At 31.1% G+C, this 20797-nt stretch overlaps 1 protein-coding gene across 1 annotated transcript in view; it reads right to left on the bottom strand.

Moving 5' to 3' along the window:
- LOC139503498 (probable nuclear hormone receptor HR38) overlaps positions 1 to 4914 on the bottom strand; it is a 43631-nt gene extending 38717 nt beyond the window's left edge. The window contains exon 1 of the mRNA XM_071293287.1: positions 4717 to 4914. The gene's annotated coding sequence lies outside the window, so the exon portion shown is untranslated. The remainder of the gene's footprint in view (positions 1 to 4716) is intronic.
- Between the last annotated feature and the right edge of the window lie 15883 nt (positions 4915 to 20797).

Here is a 20797-nt window from a genome sequence, read left to right on the forward strand (position 1 = left end):
CATCGAGCAGATCAAGTATCCATGAAACTATACATGTATATAAATTTTATTTTAAACGATCAAGTACTAACAACCATTGTTGTTTCATTTTGTTAGTGTCTTATATTGTTCTCTATTGTACCATTCCCCTTGTAGGCCCATTTAAAGGAAATACAGATATTCTTCTTTTTCTAACAAAAAGATTTTAATAAATATTTTTCATGTATAAGAGGTGAACATATTCTTAGTGTAACACTACCGACATAGTGGATATTAATCGAGTACAGACAATACCTGATTATAAGTATTTGTATTGCAGCAAAATAAGTTACAGGCTTTGAATTAGTTACGTTGAATTTTTATCACAATTACTATAAAAAAAAGAAGATGTGGTATGATTGTCAATAGACAACTCTCCATAAGATACCAAATGACACAGAACTTTACTTCTATGGGTCACCATACGGCTTTTAACAACGAACAAAGTCCATGTCGCATAGTCAGCTATACGAAGAGGGCCCCGAAATCACAAAATTTAATGTAGAAAGTAAAATCACAAAAATACTGAACTTAGAGGAAAATCAATTCGGAAAGTCCATAATCACATGGCAAAATCAAATAACAAAACGTTAATTCATGTTTTTTATTAAATCGAAAGAACATGTGTGTTATGTAGGTAACCATATATGTGTTATAGGATCTGCTTACGAAGGAACACATCTGATCACCACCGTTATTTTTTATTGGGTTCGTTTTGATGATTTTTTCTTCTTTGTGCCATGATTTTGTCAATCTCTGTTCGACATGTGTTTTTTGATAGCCTCATTTTTACAAAAAAAATCCAAGTACCAGTCTTAATGTATCGCCTGTCCTCCAGGTCGACTCATAACCTCATATGGGGTTTAATTTTAATTTGTGTTGGTATATAAAGATGAAATATTTGCCACTAGACGTTAGGCAATCAAAAAGCAATCTATTGGTCTCATAAAAAAATATAAAGCGATATATTGGATTTCTCATATTCCACTGGATTATCATCTCGACAAAGAAAATAACTCTGTTAACTAAAACTGAAAGTATCAGTGATGACTTAAAGGCTCATCTTTACGTTAAGAATATCAACCCCCACCAAAACCACTTTTTTTTTAAATTGTTAAACGATTGCAACCGAATGATAAAACACTTAAGACCCTAAATATAATAAAACGCAACCGAATGATAAAGCACTTAAGACACTAAATATAATAAAACGCACCATATGCACGTAATAAAACATATATCAAATTGTTATTAAATGATATAATTGTCTTTGAAAAAAACCGTCTAGACATACCAGGATATATATGAAATGTATCTTTTTTTTTCAACACGCTGAACACGTAATAGAGGTTGGGTCTATTTCCCCTGTATTATTAAATTTTCAGTCAAAATGGCGAACCCTACTGAAAAAAATATCTCGAACGGCCAATCATGATAATATAATATTTATCTTAAAGTTTTCAACATTTTTCGATATTTCCATAACATCGTATTATGCAAGTTGCTGTTGGAGGCATCTTGATTTCAGAAATTGTGAATTCTTCTTATATTATTTTTCTATATTAAGAAGAATGTCGCCAACCCAAATGATTTAAAGTATACACGCAAAACAATATATACTAGTATATATAGCTTTACTTTCAAAAGGAAATTTGTATTTGTTGATGGTATCCTTCTTTAACATTTTGTTCTCAAAATGGCGAATTCATGTTAATTTCAGGTTTTTATATTTTAAAGATCTCTTTAAAATTTAGCCGTGATACTTTTAAAGAACACATCTGGAGCTATCATACTTGTATCAAAATATAAGTAAAACAAATTTTGAAAATGGTTCTGGTGTGAAATAAATTCGGTGGAATTTAGCCCTTCGTTTTTATTCTTTGGACCAATGTCGATTGTGAGAGATCGTCTACAATGAATTCATTTTAAAAAAAATGTCTGGCATTATATACATATCCATTCTGTTTTATAGTTTCTAAAATGAATAATAACATTACAAATCCTGATAAAAACAATACAATGCGAGACACTTCACCGTGAAAAGATATAAAACAAAATATATTCAATCGCAGATTTATTTCATTCATGTCATAATATCACCAAAATTTTAAGAGGAGTGATATAAAAAGATTGAGAAAATTGAATGTTTAGTTTCTCATTCTTGATTTGAAATTTACATAGAAGAGAGGTAAGATAAAGAGACGGTTTAATTGAATATGCGGGGTGTACACAAATCAGAAAACAATACAACAACAAAATTAATTTAAAAAGCGCTATAGAAAAAAATATAGGAAAACAGAAGAGAATATATTATTTTAGTTTTTTTTATATAGTTTTGGTAAGTATTTAACTATCAAATGTCCCTTGAAATACCTTAAATGAGTTAAAACCTGAACTGCGTTTTGTTGCATGATAGTTTAATTGTGTACTTGTAAAACAAAAAATGAAGTAAACTTAAGTACTACTCATCTGTAGATATATTTGATCCACAAAAAATAGCATAATTGATGTGCAAATATGTTTTTTCTTCTTCAAAAAGTCATGTCTATAGTATATTAAAAAGCTTTGATTGTTTAGTTGTTTTTTTTTTTATTAGGGCATGTACATGTATATTTTTTCTTCATTTATGAGTATCACAGTAGCTTTGGGAACAAACCCCTTTTTCTATATGTATTTTTGTGTTTATGTTTTAAAGTTTAAAAATATATAAATATATATATATATATTTTATTTAATTTATTTTCACTTACCAAATGTGAAAATTAGTTTAAATGTTTTGAAATATTCCTCCCCCATATAATATGTATATTAATTAAATGTCAGATCAAGTCGAGTACAGATTCGTATATTCATAAAAAAAAAAAAAACTAACCCAAATCAAGTAAGTAAATTATAAACTATATAATTATATAGAAATATGTCTATGGACGAGATCGGGTTTTTATAAGTCTGGGTCTCGTTCAAATAAATATGTGTGGTTTCAGGTTCCATTTTGTTATACAATTTAATATTTTTGTTCAATTTTGTTATATTCATTGAATAAGATTTTTTAATTAAAAAAATAACTCTTTATTTTTTTCACCTTTTGTTGGCTTTAAAAAAAACCAAGGAGATGTGGTTAGATTGCCATTGACCTTTCTTTCTTTTTTTGGACCTGCGACAAGTATTGAAAATGAAATTAGCATATTCTGAATACAGTGGATGTAATCTACTATAGGTAGGTGACCGCACTGCATTGAATAATGAAATGAGCATCACCTTCACCGCAAGTTTATCTTTGTTTTTTTTTGTTAAATCACGTATGCTGTAGAGGTGCCCATTGCTATTAGCACATATCTCTTGTTGTTGTCACTTCTGGTTAACACCTAGTTAACACATGGAAATTCAGCAGGCTTGATTTCTGGTGAACAGACCAAATAGCATGTATGATTGAACATATACATTTTGTACATTTTTTGTACATATTTTGGTACAGCCTTGTCTTAAATGTTATTTGTAGCGTTCCTTTTCATTAATCGTGCATATATACAAACTTCTTTATACGTTTCAGAGATTTTACATCAAATTTTTAATTTGTTCCACAAATTGAAATGATGTAATGATGTTCGCTGGTCTTTTCCAAAATAACAAGCTTTTCGAAACATTGTTTTATATTGATTTACGCAACTAATAAGGGGGGAATGAAAGGTTTGTGTCACTTGCTTTAGATATACCATTGAAAAGTTGGCGGGAAATGGTTCTCTTTATATTTTTTCTTATTATTAATTTATCTTTGGCGCCTTTTATCTTTCAAAAACGGCAAAAAAAAAAAAAACCAACGTATAAGATTTTCAAAAATTGCTTTTAAACTATACTGTAGTAAAAATACAAAAAGAAAAGTAGTTGTCAGCGTGTAAAATATTAAACGACACTTCACATGGACGACACCAGAGGATTAATACTATCCGAAAAAGTCAAAAACAAGATAAGCGAACATCCTCAAGGCTTCCTCCCACTATAACTGCAAAGATTATTTAAAACTCATTTTTTGTTTTGAAAAATAAATCTCAGAGTTATCATCTTATTATATGTACATCCTTTGTAAATTTGGATGTGGTAGTCACCGATTACCAGTCGGGCCGGGAGATGGCGCAGTTTGCCAAGAAGCGAAAGAGTTTTTAATTAGATTGAAGGTTTCTATACTGCATTTTACACCCGACACTTGAAACTTTTGTTGTTCAAATCCAAATCATGGTCTCTAATTATTAAATAAATCGACACAAATTAAACGAGGACCGCGAAGAGGACCTCAAAATGAACTGTTACTCAAAAAGAAATATCCACAGTACCGCTTGCTCAGCATGGAAGCGGGGTGACAGGAGACTGTATTTGTACAACTACAAATAAAGTCAAAATTTACTTGTATATCTGTTGTATGACCTACAATAGTTGGTTAAATGCAGAATAAATGCATGTGTCATTCTAGAAGTACACGATTGTTCGTGGTTCACAGATAACGTTTGCATTCAGTTGTTGAACAAAATTATTCTTATATTGTTTGTTTGTTACTCAAATGGACGTCGAGCACCTACACTTTATTTTAAAATATGGACGTCGATCACCTGCAACGGTATCGTCGTAATACATGTACATTATCATGCGAGATCTTTTTCATAAATATCAATATCAACTTCAGGGCGAAAAGAAAAATATACTTACAACGTATGTAATGCTCTTATAAAACGAACACTAGTGAGATAACACATATTCCAAATTTACAACTATTGAGAAAGTATTCCATAACTCGACAAATAGTTACAATATACCCAAAAAGTACACAAAATGCACAAAACGTACACACTCTAAAACCACCAGATATAACACTGTTTCGACCCAAAATAATAGGATACGATATATGGCATGCTAATGAAAGATTCAACATTTATATAAAGATGAGTATAGTTCTGACATTTTATCAAAATACCATGACCTTATATTTTGACTAAAGACGCTTTGGTAGGACAGATATGAAAAGGTTAGTAACAATCGAACACGCCGCCCTGACATTAAAGAAACCGTATGTATAAATATCATGACCTTTTCTTTTTGACTTTCATCTCTATACAGATAATATTGTTAAATCATAGATCATATCTATCCTGACGGGACAAAACAAACTTCGCTATGGATAAATGAAAGATTTCTTAGGTTTCTGAAATCAAATAAAACACTGTATAGGAATTACAATGTACAGCTACGGAATCCATTTGAATGAGCGGACGGGATCAATATATTGCTTCCTGAAAGTTTCTAAAATTAACTTTTATACATTAGTTTCTTAAAATTTAACTTTGTTACATTAAACTACGCATTATATATATTGTTTATATAGTCTAACGTTTGATTTAGTCGGGTTTTATCGGCTCTCCCTTTTTTAAATTTAAGTTATAGTTTGTTTTATTTAAGCTGTTTAACAAGATGCAACGCACTGTCGGTGTAATTGTGAATTGTCATTTTGTATTACCCTAAAACCAAAGTGTAAAACGAAGGACCATTTATTTATAATATTTTGACAAATCTTATGAAGTTTGATATAAATCATTTTGGAAAAAACATGTTGACAACTATATATATTATATAAAATATCATGATTTTCTAATCATGTCTCAAATTATTCAGAATCACTGATTTTGATGATATTGGTGATTTTGTCTACGACGTGTGTTTAGGGTTGACAGTTTAGTACTGTACCGAATATGGTTTTATAAAATTTGGTACATAAGAAACACTTATTGACCTTCTATGGCCGGGTATTGCCTTGATATGACTATGTAGGTGTATTTGAAATCAAGTACATGTAACACATTATAATATAAGCATCATAACCTTGGATTAAGGTGTTAGAGTAGATTAACACACGAGAGAAAAATATTATCACCCGAGAAGAAGATTTTCTTTTGAAATCTGCTTGACCACAATAATTAAACCAAAATTCATCAAATTTGGGATCAGAATCTTTTTTACGAAAAAACATACTCCCCTCTTTGAAGTTAAATGGTCGTTCACTAAACAAGCATCAGTTCATATAATTTTTTTTATGATTTTTCACGAATCTGTCTGTAAAGCTGTGCTCTTTTAATTAGTTTTTTTCGTTTGAATTGTTTCACATTTTTATATCGTGGGCTTTTATAGCCGAATATATACGGTGTGAGTTTTTCTCATAGGGAAATGCATGTCTTACGCACAATGTAGTGAACATATGGGTTGGGGTGGTCTCATTGTTGAATGCATTAGTGTGGTGTATAATTGCTTTATAATATCCACTTCAATTGAACAGATAGTTGTCTCTTTTGCAACCATACCACATCTCCCCATTTTAAAACTTGTACTTAGGATGGACCAGGCCCTGACTGAAACAACATTTTCTTATTTTACGGCAAGCATGTAACCCCTTATGTAATTTTTTATATAATTTAAGAAATAAAAAGATGTACATGAAATAAGATCTTTATTAAATGTGCAGATTTCAAATGTAGTTATCTTCACTATGATGGTTTTCAAATGTTCCAAACTCTCATGCACCGGTCGTACAGCTTAAAAAGATTTAGTAACTTTTTTTGTTAACATACTATTACACTTAGTCTATTATTTAATTTCCTTAGTTTTTACAGTAACTATTAATAATTAAATGTGTGCATGTTAATATAAAATATTTACCATTCGTTTTGCTGATTTTACTACACAAAGTATTGTTTTATGAATTTCTTGTGCATTTCAACATAATTTTATAGTATCTTTTTTTTATTTTATAACAGTTACTATAAATAGTTAAATGTTTGCATGTTTTAACAAATATTTACCATTCATTTTGCTGATTTTTACTAGAAAAAAACTTATTTTATAAACTATTGTACATTTTCATGTAAAATGCTGTACCAACAATAATAAGGACAATTTTTACTTAATTCAGAATATAATAAACGGAAGAAATAATTTGTAAAATTACCACGATAACAGTTTATGTGACTAATCATCGACAATTATTTAGAAAATTGCTTCAAATTTGACAATTATCGAATTTAATCTCGTGTTTCAATTCATACATAAAAGACAATTAGGTGAATTACTTGTGGGTATTATAGTTAAATGTCAATCTGACAACTCGGGAATCACCAACCATTAACGTAATAACTATATTTGAGATAAATTGTCCCGAGCGAAGTTCAGTCTGTTTTATGTATAATTTGCACCATATCAAAAACTTTTCCCATAAATTGTATATTAGATTTATTGTGTCGATTTGATGATGTTACAATTGGGGTTAATAGAACGCAGTCACGATTAGTTATAGTAGCGAACTTTATAGAATTATGAATTTTATATATATTGCAAAATAAAACTCCATACAGCGTTATCGTTCAGGCCAGGCTTGTCTTTCTCAACAAAGAAGCGAAGCATGATTTATTGTCTCTAGTTAAGGGTTTATAATAGAACGCAGTCACGATTAGTTATAAATAGCAAATTTTATAAAGTTATGAATTTTATATATATAGCCAAACTCCAAATAAAGAAGCCAAGCATGTTACCACTGTTTCGGAGTCTGATGTATACCCTATAATTTAAACCATTATAAGACATCAAACCATACTATTTGAGGGACTTTTAACCATATTAAAGATATTAAAAACTAGTATTTGAGACGGAGATGCAACTTCAGGCAATCTGATAGTTCTCAGGCCAAAAATAATCCGTTTTATCTCCACCCAACACACCATTGTCTTCCAGTGGTAGTAAAAAAATACTATACCTTCACGCCTGTGACCCGCCTTGAAGTTAATGGATGAATGAATACATAAATATATAAATACATATGCTTTATTTGGAGTCGGTATCATTTCAAAACAAAGACACATAGCGTTTAGCCCATCTATTGTTATTTTATACATTATTTATAGTTTCTTTTCCTGGATATAACAATAAGAAGATGTGGTATGATTGCCATGCAATGTGAAAACTCCTCAGAGACCAAATTACACAGAAGTCAAGAACTATAGGTCACCATACAGCCATCAACAATGAGTAAAATTCATACCGAATTGTAAGCTATAAAGGGTATCGAAATAAAAGTTGCTACTGGACGTTTCAGAGCCTACCTTTTGGACGTATTTTCAGTTTGCTCTTGTCCTGAACACACAAATAGTATTTCCCTCTGAATGTAAAGCGAACGGTACCAAGCAAACATCAATCAATAATTATAAGGTCCATGAGGGTCGAAGGCAAAATAATTAATTTCTCCTGAATTCGAAATTTGATGAAACTTTTTTGGCCTTAGATTATTTTTAATTATCTTATAACACTTCATATTTCCATGCATGTTATCAGCATGCTGTCCAATGTGTTACATTGCTTCAATCAACTTTTTATAAAATATTATAAATTTTACGTGTCTCTGTAACTTTTGCATCTCTACAGACATTCAATAAAAAAAATACATGAAAAGATAATATAAATTATATAGCTTTACTACCGACAGAAATCGAGTATTGGTTAAGAAGCTCTTTAAACTTTTTTTTTTCATTCAAAATGTGCCCAAATATTTGCAATCATTTATCAATCGGTTTTAAATTTAAGATACAAAATAATGTTTGAAAATTCTCCTAGTATAAAATAAGGAAATGTGGTATAATTGTTAATGAGACAACTGTACACCAGCAACCAAAATGACACAATCACTATATGTCTGCTTATGGTCTTCAACAATAAGCTAAATACTAAACTGTTTAAAGAAAGCTATAAAATAACCCAACATAACAAAACGTTAAACAATTAATTGAAAAAAGAAAAAATAACAAACGAAAAAGAAATACGACATACAAAAAACGACTACTGCTAAATTACAGACACATTTGCGGTTGTCGCAATTTTAATTTCCAAAACAGATTTAAAGTCATTTTTAAAATGACCCAAGCGTGAAATGAATTGGTCTACCTAATAGCAAAGATGATTATTTTCGCAATAACCAGACGTTTTAAATCGTTATAAAAGGAAACACAGTATATTGGTTACTCGTGAGATCAAGGATTATACTTTTCACTTCACAAACATTCTGTTTTCATCATATTTTCAACCTATTTTCATTCACCTCTCAATATTATTTAAACCATATTCGTCCTTCGTCTTAGCTAAATATTCTGTCCTTGTAATGTAATTACTTATAACGCATATCGTATGAAGCTTATAAAGTAAGCAATATACAAACATTTTTTTTTATTATTATTTAGAATTGTTTTATTATTATTATTTAGAATTGTTTTATTATTATTATTTAGAATTGTTTAATTATTATTATTTAGAATTGTTTTATTATTATTATTTAGAATTGTTTTATTATTATTATTTAGAATTGTTTTATTATTATTATTTAGAAGCCTAATTCCACGAAAGATAATTCAACTCTTTTTTTTTTATTTCAAATAGTTTGTGACAACCATTTTCTTAAGTTAATGTACGTGACAATTTTTTATTTTCTTTATTTTTTTCATGCTAGAGGTAGATAAAAAATCTGGAACATTTTAACAAAGTAACAACAACCGATGCATTGGATCATTGAATTTCCATTAAGTTGTTGAAATAGCTTGTAAATAAAAAATTACAAATATTAATTTAACAATCATATAGACTGAATAGTTACCCCCCCCCCCCCCCCCATTTAAGAAACAAACCCCAAAAATCATACAGATAAAGAATTAAAATAGTACATTGTAGAAGCATAACTAAAACATGTAAGTAATGTTCAGTGAAAGTTTTACAAAATTCTGTCGACCGATCCAGGAACAGTTTTGGATGCAAAAGTGAGACAATAGGAAGAACAAAAAAATCAACGAACGTAGTATACACTTCCCTATTACTATGATATAATTTAGTTATTCGATTTGTATTTGTTGAATAGATATATATTTGTATATATTGTGTCTCATAAGCCTTTCTAGGCTGGGTATTTGTCTTATTTCATTATTGTGCAATGTATTTTATATAATCTGTATAAAAATCTGTAGACAAGTATGTGACACTTTAATAAAATAAATAATTATTATTATTATTATAATTTGAAAAAGGGTTGGGTTGAAATAAAGAAACCTAGTTTTAATTTCAATTCGACTGAGGAGTTCAAAAGTTACATTTGCCGTTTTTTAATAAATGTGCGTAAAATTATATTATATTATTTTAAGCAGATACGAGTTTATAATACTATTATAAACGATAATTAAGTGGGTATGCCTGCTGCAAAAATCTGTTCTAAGGTCGAAGTGAAAAACTATTTCAGGCTAGAATTAATGGCAGTTTCAGACAAACTCTGTTCTAGTCTAGAACTATCATTGAAATCTGTTCTAGGTTAGAACTATTTGAAACTATTCTAGAATAGATAAAGACAACAGTTATTTCTGTAGTACACAGCTGTTCAATAGTTAAAAATTTAGCAAATCCGGGTCTCTATGAGAGGAAAACAACAGAACAACAAGAAACACTGACTTGGTGTAAAAACAAACGCATACAAAAAGAGAAACGAAAAACTGAGTTAATATATGACATTTTAAGAAAAAAAGGCGCGTAGACCTAATTTTGTGGCCTAAAAAACTGTCAGAAACTTTTGAAAAATAACGTTTTTTAAGAGATAATGAATGGTCGGCATATCTAAAGGAAGATATAATTAATCTCAACGTACTTGAGACACCAATAATTCTCTTAATAATGACTTTTGTCTGCCATATTCATAAATATTAAACCAACTGATTTTCGCTAACGTTCTATTATCGCAACTTTAGAGAATAGAAAACTACGCGATTATATAAAACTTCCAATGTTACTTATTAAACTGCATTAAAAACATTCGAAAAACGCGAAATTAAATCGGTGCGAAGTGGGCTAGAATGGACTATAAAGGAGAAATAAAGTATCCTGGAAAATAAGCTGGTTTACAATATATATTTTAGGATTGAGCGAGGGATCGTGTTTCTTTAATTCTCCAAAGAATTTGCAAGTCTGTTTCACTTTTCTACACATTACATAACACATTCGTTTGATTTCATTGGTATTGATTATTTCTGGTGTGTAATAAGCAAAGAATCCTGGTTCAAAGCGAGGTAACTCTTGTGATTTTATATTTTAAGCATGACAATTGTACATAATACTTATTTTACTTAAAACAATAATATCGTGTACTTTTGTGTAAAAACTGGTTTCTTAGTTTTAAAAGAAAGGATCTGAGACGTTTTATTTTTTCGTTTACTTGTTTGTTTATTTTTTATTCTTATTTGCTTGAAACTTTGAAACTTTTTATTTCTGAAGACCCCATCAGGGGTATGTGAATATAAACAGTAATAACAAACAATAACAAATATACAAAATAATGAGATAATAGAATGACATGGTTACATATTCAATGGTATACATAAAGTACATGATTTAAGGAATTTGCAGTGGAAGGCAAATCTAATTTATAACAGACAGGACAATTTTACAAAATTTGGCAAGTTTGACAATTAAATTGTAGTCATCAGAACAAAAAAGTTCACAATACTTTATAGCATTTGGCTTTTTATACACATTACAGGGCAAAAGCCTTTTTCTTTCATTTGAAAAAAAGTACATTTAAATAGATAATGAAATTCATCACCAATTTCACATAAATTGCATAAATCGCAAATGCGATCATCACGCTCAACACCACAAAATTGACCTTGTTCTATTGGCAATTTATGGTTCATACATCTAAAATTACAATATGCCTTTCGAAGATCATATGGTAGATCAACAACTTTGAGCTTCCTAGACTGGATCTATTGCAACCAGTGTTTATGTATTGAGGCTGCCGGAGTACCCGGAGAGAAACAGCAGACCTTCGGCAGGAAAACTATCAATCTTTGTAAACTATTAATATCTTCGTCTACAAACATCAGCACAGCAGAGTGGCTTTAATTGGTACATCATGTATATATTTTTTTAATTTTATTTTTTAACTTTTTCTTGCTTTTAAAAGAGATAGTGGCATTTTCAAATTCAAAACTAAGAGGACAATTTTTAAAAAGTATTCAATTTATACCCTCATATTTTACGCTACAATTGTGGTTTGTACTCAAAGTACAAACCTAATACTAGTACTATTTGTTTAAACAATAACATGGCGTTGTTGTCCTTGTGTACACAGTATCCCAGTTTTATTTTTGTTCTTTTAATTGGTTTGACCAACAAATTCGCTGATCAAGTTGTAATTTGACAATCGACAATCCTCGGGTGACTCCACTTCTCTCCTTCTATGAGGTACGGAATCGGCCGAGTTGTGACGATTGGTAGTTTGATTCACAGTTACTGTATCACAGTTGTATGTTTGTACTTTGATCTTGAACAACGTACACTAGTCCGAGATTACTCTGACGTCCAACGGCTGTTTTGCCAGACAAGCTGGGGCCGTGGACAACGGCTGTTTTGCCAGACAAGCTGGGGCCGTGGGACCCACGGCCCCAGCTTGTCTGGCAAAACAGCCGTTGGACGTCAGAGTAATCTGGGACTACGTACACTAATGCGTTGTTTTTATATCCCAGTATTCCAGGTTTATATTTATTTTAAAATTTGAGTTTGAAACACAGTGTCGCTTTTTTGTACTTTAATTGTTGTTTGAATAACACTATTGCGGAGTTATCCCACTGAATAAGCCAGATTTATAATTTTACTTTTAGTTTTAACAATATCGAGAAGTATTCCTTGAAGTTCACAGTATCCCTTATCTATGTTTGTACCTTAATTGAGTTTGTATAAAATTGTCGCGTAGTTTTAATTTACATTATCCCATTTTTAACTGCATGCTTTGATTTTCGAAAAATAAATATCACGTTGTGTTTCGTTCCCTTACAGTATCCAAGTTTTACGTTTAATTTTAGTTTGAATAACAATGTCGCGGTGTTTTCACAGTAGTTATGTTCGTACTTAGAGTTTAAGGTGGTATGGGAGTCTAAAATAGAAATGATAGAAATTGTTCTGACTTTGCCAAAATGTAGTATCTATTGATATATGTTAAAAAATATAATAAATTCTAGGTCACCGCGCATTTTATCAAACTACAGCTTGTGACAAAATGACACATTTTGTATGGATTATATGAAAAAAACACCATTTTGTGTTTAGAAATTAATTTAAACTAAATGATAGAATTGTAAAATAAATTACTAAAAGATAGCTTTTAGACAATGCTTTGAGAATATCAGAAGAAAAGATGGTGTCACCATACGTTTTTCCGGCTAAAATACAAAATAGGAAAATTCCATGTAGATTCCTTCAGAAAAAGAACTGTTTAAGGATTACCGCCCCTTAAAATGCCAATATAAAAACATTAAGAAAAAAACCAAAAATAGTCTACACTTGTAAAAATATTAATATTTATAAGTTATATTTTTATAAATTGGTTCTTTTAAATGAAATTTACATTAAATATCTGCATTCCTGCATCAAATTTTGCTAACTTGATAGAAAATCTGGACCTTAGGTACTTTGTTTTTTACAATCCAAAATGGCGAAAAACACCCATACCACCAGTCCTGAAACAACATTATGTTGTACTAATTGTTTGGTTGCAATATCATTAACGACGACGATGGCAGTTTTTACGGACATTGGCTGTCTATACAGCTCTTGCGCAGTCATTGACGCATGACACACATCTCCGTTTATATTTCTTTGATATATTGAACAAAGACAAGGTACTGAGAATCAGAAAATGAATTTTCGTTCAGAAATTGACTATACCTGTTTCCATGATAAACAGCTGAATGTTAATTTTAATCTTTATTATTCTTCTAATTTCTTTCCCTTTTCATTTGGTTCCCAGTGTTAGAGCTGTATGTTTTATTTAGAGCTTGAACAACACTATCGCGTTGTTTTCTTTCTCAGTATTTAAAGTAAAAATAGAAAACTGGTTTACTCAGTGGGAAAACTCCGCTTTATTAATAATAATTATTGTTGTTCAAACTCAAAGTTCAAACAGAGCAAGACTGTGTTTCAAATTAAACTAAATAAAAACAAACAATAATATCGCATGTTCTTCACAGTTTCCTATTTCTATATATGTATCATGAGTATGAATAACATAGTCGCGTAGTTTTGATTTACATTAACCCATTTTTAAGTGCATACTAGTTTTTGAAAAATAATTTCGCAATACAAAACTAGAAATTGTATTCATTAAATTAACTAAGGCCAAACAAAAAGATATGTGTGTTTGCTGTATCCCTACCTACCCTAGACATTTTTGGCAATTTTTGATTAAGCACTGTTAAAGTCACAATGTTACTCCCATAGACTCAATGTAAAAAAATATTAAAGAAAAAAAAAATAATCCCTACCTACCTACCCTATTTTTTTCCAGCATGTGACAGTAAACACACATACTTTTTTGTTTGTCCTAAATAAGGATACCACAAGGACATTTAAGATTAAAAACAATTATATTTAGTATATTCAAGCTAGACATATTTTTCTTTTATTTGCAGCCTTTTGTAATTAAATGACAAATAAACATTCAACTATTTAACAAAGGGATTCTCTGTTCGGGTGTTGACATTTTGTTTTCAAGTTTTCCCGTTATAGTAAGTTAAAAAAAAACACGTAGAGGTAACCGTATATTAGTGATATTACATCTCCTATACATATAAACTGTATGTTTACTTGTGTTAATGTGTCTTTTGATTGATTAAGCCATTTCAATTGATATTTTATAGTGTGTCTTTATATGTTGTGATGTTACAATATTGTTTCAGATAAGGGTAGTTTGGTACCATTAAAGCATTTAATCTCGCTGCAATCGTTTGCATCTGTCTTAAGTCAGGAATCTGATGTTCAGTAGTTGTCGTTTGTTGATGTTGTTCATAAGTTTTTCTCGTTTCTCGTTTTTTATATAGATGAGATTGTTGGTTTTCCCGTTTGAATGGTCTTACACATGTAATTAGGGGGTTCTTTGCAGCTTGCTGTTCGGTGTGAGCAAATGCTCAGAGATGATGACCGTATTTGACCTATAATGGTTTACTTTTACAAATTGTGACTTGGACGAGAGAGTTGTCTCATTGGCACTCTTACAACACCTTCTTATATCTATATAAACAATATGAAGGTGTATATTGATAAATGATTAAATGTTTATATAAAAATACAAGCTGAAAGTTATTGCTTTGTTTTCTATTTGATATTTAACCACCCTTGTGTACAACGTAGGGATCTGTTGAATAAGTAAACACTCTGATTTACGCTTTCTTTTGAACTTTTCCCTCTTATTGCGAAAGATACCGAAAGGACATTCAAGCTCTGAAGTCATAGCGCCTGTACTGAAGTATGAAGATAGGAATAAGTCTTTTAAATATACGAAATAAGAGACTGCAATTACAGTTACAGAAACTTCAATAGCAAGAACATGTAATTTTACAGAATAAGGAAAATTGTGCCAAAAAAAAAAGAGAGACACAAAAAGAAGAATTTAAGTCTTATTTCCAAATTGAAAAGATTAAGGTCAATTTACCATGTACAAATGTATTTGTTTTATTCATTAAGTAAAAATACATTAAGTAGGATAAAGCTTAGAAACCTACTGTAAATTAATAATTAATGATTTTTTTCCATACATCATATTCATAACTAAAATAAGAAAAATGGGTCAAGCAAGACAACACATATAGCTTAATGTTTGATAGAATGTCTGTTTTCGTTCAGAATGTCCTTGTTATTCATTATCTAGGAATTTGTTTTACTTATTCATTTTGTTTACAATATGAAACTAATAAACACATTTTGAACTGAAACGGTCATTCCATGAATGTGACCTACCGAATTAGACTATTTACCGGATTTGTAATCACATAAGCAACACGACGGAAGCCACATGTGGAGCAGGATCTGCTTACCCTTCCGAAGCACCTGAGATCACCCCTAGTTTTTGGTGGGGTTCGTGTTGTTTATTCTTTAGTTTTCTATGTTGTGTCATGTGTACTATTGTTTTTCTGTTTGTCTTTTTTCATTTTTAGCCATGGCGTTGTCAGTTTGTTTTAGATTTATGAGTTTGACTGTCCCTTTGGTATCTTTCGTCCCTCTTTTATATAGCTTAATGTTTGATAGAATGTCTGCTTTCGTTCAGAATGTCCTTGTTATTCATTATCTAGGAATTTGTTTTACTTATTCATTTTGTTTACAATATAAAACTAGTAAACACAACACATTTTGAACTGAAACGAAAAGGGGGGGGGGGGGGGTAAGACCTTCATCGGGACTCCGGGATAGGGTGTTTTTAAGCTCGGGATTTCGAGATTGACCCTTTCGGGATCATGGAGTTCTATTTTTCGAATTTCATGACCTCGGTATTTCGTGTTTTTTAGCCCGGGATTTCGGGATATCGTGTTTTTAAGCCCGGGATTTCGGGATCAGGACCCCTCCTAACCCCCTCTGAAACGGTCATTTCGATCTGCAAAAAAGAGCAATACCCATACAATGAATTTCTTTGTTTACTTTTCGGTAATAAATGTCAGAGAAGACATGCTAATCGAATAGAGTAAAGGACAATAACTAATCGAATAGAGTAAAGGACAATAACTAATCGAATAGAGTAAAGGACAATAACTATCAGGGGAAGATAATAAACAATATATTTTAAACATTACATGCCTTTGTATATATTCAATTGCATAAAAGGGGCGAAAGATACCAGAGGGAATTTCAAACTCACAAATCGAAAAAAAACCTGACAACTCCATGGCTTAAAAAAAAAGACATTAAACAGACAAATAAAAGTACACAAGACACAACATATAAAACTAAAGACTAAGAAACACGAACCCCACCTAAAAACTGGGGGTGATCTCAGGTGCTCCAGAATGGTTAACAGATCCTGCTCAACATGTGGCATCCATCGATGCTCGATTGCAGATCGAACATCCATATCCCAAATAAATTATTATCTGACTGAACTAATATTTTTATCTGATATTTAGTGGTCCAATACTAACATGAATTCTTTTCCCGTTTATACATTAAGAAATATATTTACAGCTAGAGTTCCAGCACCCTCAGTCAAACTTGACCTTTAAGTTAGAAGAATTGTGCTATTTATTTAAGGTTCTTTTTTTTGTGTAATAAAGCTCCTAAGTAAATAAAGGCAACAGTAGTATACCGCTGTTCAAACTCATAAATCCATGGACAAAAAAAAATCGGGGTAACAAACTAAAACTGAGGGAAACGCATTAAATATAAGAGAACAACGAAACAACACTACAATGTAACACACACAGAAACGGACCAAGCAACGGACAAAATCCCACGAGAATAACAAATATAACATCAAAACTAAATACATGAATCTGGGATAGACAAGTACCGTGACACGTCTTATCGCAATGTGAATTTACACTCAAAAATAAGAGAAACCAAACGACGCAACGTTAAAATGTAACACACACGGAAACGAACTATAATATAACAATGGCCATATTCCTGACTTGGTACAGGACATTTTTAAAGAAAAAAATGGCGAGTTGAACCTGGTTTTGTGGCATGCCAAACCTCTCTTTTAAAGCCATGTGAATTATAACATTACGATGACAACTCAACTAAGTAAAATTTGTTTATATTCATACAACCCGGTCCCGAATTGTTGGCTTGAGCTTTTTTAATGACTTAAAATCTAGCCCTTTGAACTAATTTGATTTATTAACTTCTGATAGAATCTTGTTATATTTAAGAATGTATTCTGCCTTCAATTTCTGGAAACAAAAATAATTTAAAAAATCTGCAAAAAGTTCAGTTTTCAGCACTCTAGCTTTGAACAGATGTGAGTAGGCCATTTTCTTAGATATAAACACAGACGTCAGTAAAGAACCCTCGGGAGGTTTCATCTCTCTAGCTTTGAACAGATGTGAGTAGGCCATTTTCTTAGATATAAACACAGACGTCAGTAAAGAACCCTCGGGAGGTGTTAAAACCATTTAGCACAATTAAGTTATTACATTTTTTTGTCAAACTGGTTGTTTCGATAGCAACCATTTGAGGCCTCATCTATTATCAGAATTGATGACGAATTTTCGTCATACTCTGTTCTAAATAACGGGTAAGGTTTGTATGAGAGTTATGTAGAGTATTACCGAAAATAAAGTAACAATTCGCCGTTTCAGAACATTTTTGGGTTATATTTTCAAAATAGGCAGGACAGGAGTTTTGAGTAAAAAAGAAGGCAGGATGAGACACTTGCAATAAAAAAGTCAGGATGACAATTTAAGTAAAAGAAGTCAGGATAAACTATAAAAAAAAAAAGAAAGCAGGACCGCATATAGTGAAAAATAAAAAGGCAGGACAGAGATTACAACTAAAACAAAATGCAGGACAAAATTTTTCATCCTAGCCTCCCCATAAAAATCAAATGGCAAATGTAGCTCCCTTAGGTGCCTTAATTTCTTTGTTCAAAAGTCGATTGGTATGTTCCCTAATAAAACGGTTATCCATGTACCACTGGTAGTGAACATATGTATGTTATAGTGCAGCATTTAAAAAGGAGTAAGTTGTAAAACTTGTAGTTCAACTTCCAAGGCTGAAAAACAAAATAGACGTTCCAACTCATTAGTAAAATTAAACTGCCACAGCAAAATAAGAACGAAAATGTACACAAAAAACGAAATAGAAAATAACAGACAGAGCAATGAGAAATCCAACCAAAAAACTGGGGGAGTTTTCAGGTGCTCCAGAGGGATAAGCAGATCCTGCTCCAGAAGGGTAAGCAGATCCTGTTCCACATGTGGCACCCGTCTTCATGCGTTTGTAAGCACAAGCTTGGAACGGGATGATTAAGTCGGTAGATCACATTATTGGAAAAAGAGTGCGGTATTGTATTAACGATATTTGGAACAGATTCGTCGTCATCTGTAAAACAGATATCCCATAACGGTCAACCAACTCGTGATGGTGTTCGTAAAATTTACGAAGCGATGATTTCAACTACATGTATACCTCTTGGAACTTTTGGTTTAATAACTTCCTTCATGTAGTAGCAACTCTCCATCAAGAAAATCAAAATAGGGAATGCAAGTCCTAAAACATCGTATCAAATGGGGGATATATACTCAGCATGAAGGCGCTGCTGGCATGTTTCTACATAGAAATGATAAGTTTACAATTGGGAGCTGAATTCATCACTTTTGTCGCAAAGTTTTGTTTTCAACCGTCCATTTTTAATTCATAGATTAAAGTAAAATATGAACCAGACTTATCTGTATCTATTGTTCTCTTTATTCACAATTTGTTGTTGTGGGCCTATTGTTCTCTTATCTTTATTTTCTTACCAATTTTTCTCTTCGTTTTTTTTTATATATATTTGAGAACCCAATTGATCCTTTTTTTTCATATAGAAAATGGTTATATTTATTACTAGCGGAATGTGGGATTTAATGTTTTGTTTTCTATGCAAGTTCTCTCACTTTTTTTTAAGGAGGTGTTTTGTTTTCGAAGATTTACAATCGATGACATTTAATTATTCTCACTGGTGTTCTGTTTAAATGAACTGAATTATTAGCATTCAAAAATGTAAACAAAGGAAATCACTGTTCGGAGATTGATATTTGTTTCCAAACTTAGTTTTGCTAGTACACCTCCCATACATAGCAAGTGTATGCGGGTGTGAATTAATATATAATTAAAAGTTTATGTAAAATACAATGCTTAAAGTTCATTGCTTTATTTTACATTTGATATTTAAACGCCCTCGTTAGCAAAGATTGAATTCGTTATTATAGTTATAGTACGGTGACCAAGTCAGAAAAAGTCGCTTATTTAAGGAGTTTCATTGTCATTCGGACTATACGGCTAAAAATCACAGTATGGATAATTCAAAGGTTAAACTCAACATTTTGACTTGTCATAAAAAAATCGTATGGTGCAATTTTGAATATTTAAGATAATGAATGGTCGACATATCTAAAGGAAGATAGAATTAATCTCAACGTACTTGAGGCAACACTCCTTTTGCGCCAATTACTCTTTTTAGGGGTATCATTTGCGCCAATTTTTTTTCTTCAAATGTATCAATTGCGCCTGTTTTCGGAACTCATTTGCGCCAATTTCCCTGAACACATATTGATCGTACATATTAAAGATTAATATATATTCAGTGTGTGTAAAGTGCGGATCCTAAAATACCATTTTCACTGTATATGCCACGCATTTCTGATGTAGAATGGTAAATAAACAGACGAAAAAATTATGATATTTGAAGAAAATGAAGAATAATAGTTCACATGTAAATGTTGAGTAATAAATAATACAAGTTAGACAAAATAAGAGATGGGAACGGATTTTTATCGCGACGAGAGCCATCCATACGTGAAATATATACCGAAATAGGTGAATATTTAGGACGTTTTACGAAAGAATCGTGCAGGTGATTAAAAACTAGCAGGAAAGATGTAGTTGAAGAAAAATATTCATTTCAACACAATTATTAATGTTGTATAACGTAGAATAGCTTTTGTTATTTGGTTTGTCCATATTGTATTGAATTACACTATAATGCTATCTTTATGCGAGTCATGTTTACTGTTGAATAATGATACTTTACTTTCATTTTCAATGTAGAGCGATTCATTAGTATTGTATAAGCGGTGCATTTTCACTGTATGAGTTTTATTCATTTCTATGCAATAAATTCCTAATTCAGCCGACTTGCTCAAACAATGATTAAAGTAAGATTAGGGTTTGATAGTTCTGACTTTGAGATGGAAACTTTGAT

Source organism: Mytilus edulis, chromosome 14 (genome assembly GCF_963676685.1).
Source record: "Mytilus edulis chromosome 14, xbMytEdul2.2, whole genome shotgun sequence".
In the NCBI taxonomy this organism is placed as follows: Eukaryota; Metazoa; Mollusca; class Bivalvia; order Mytilida; family Mytilidae; genus Mytilus; species Mytilus edulis.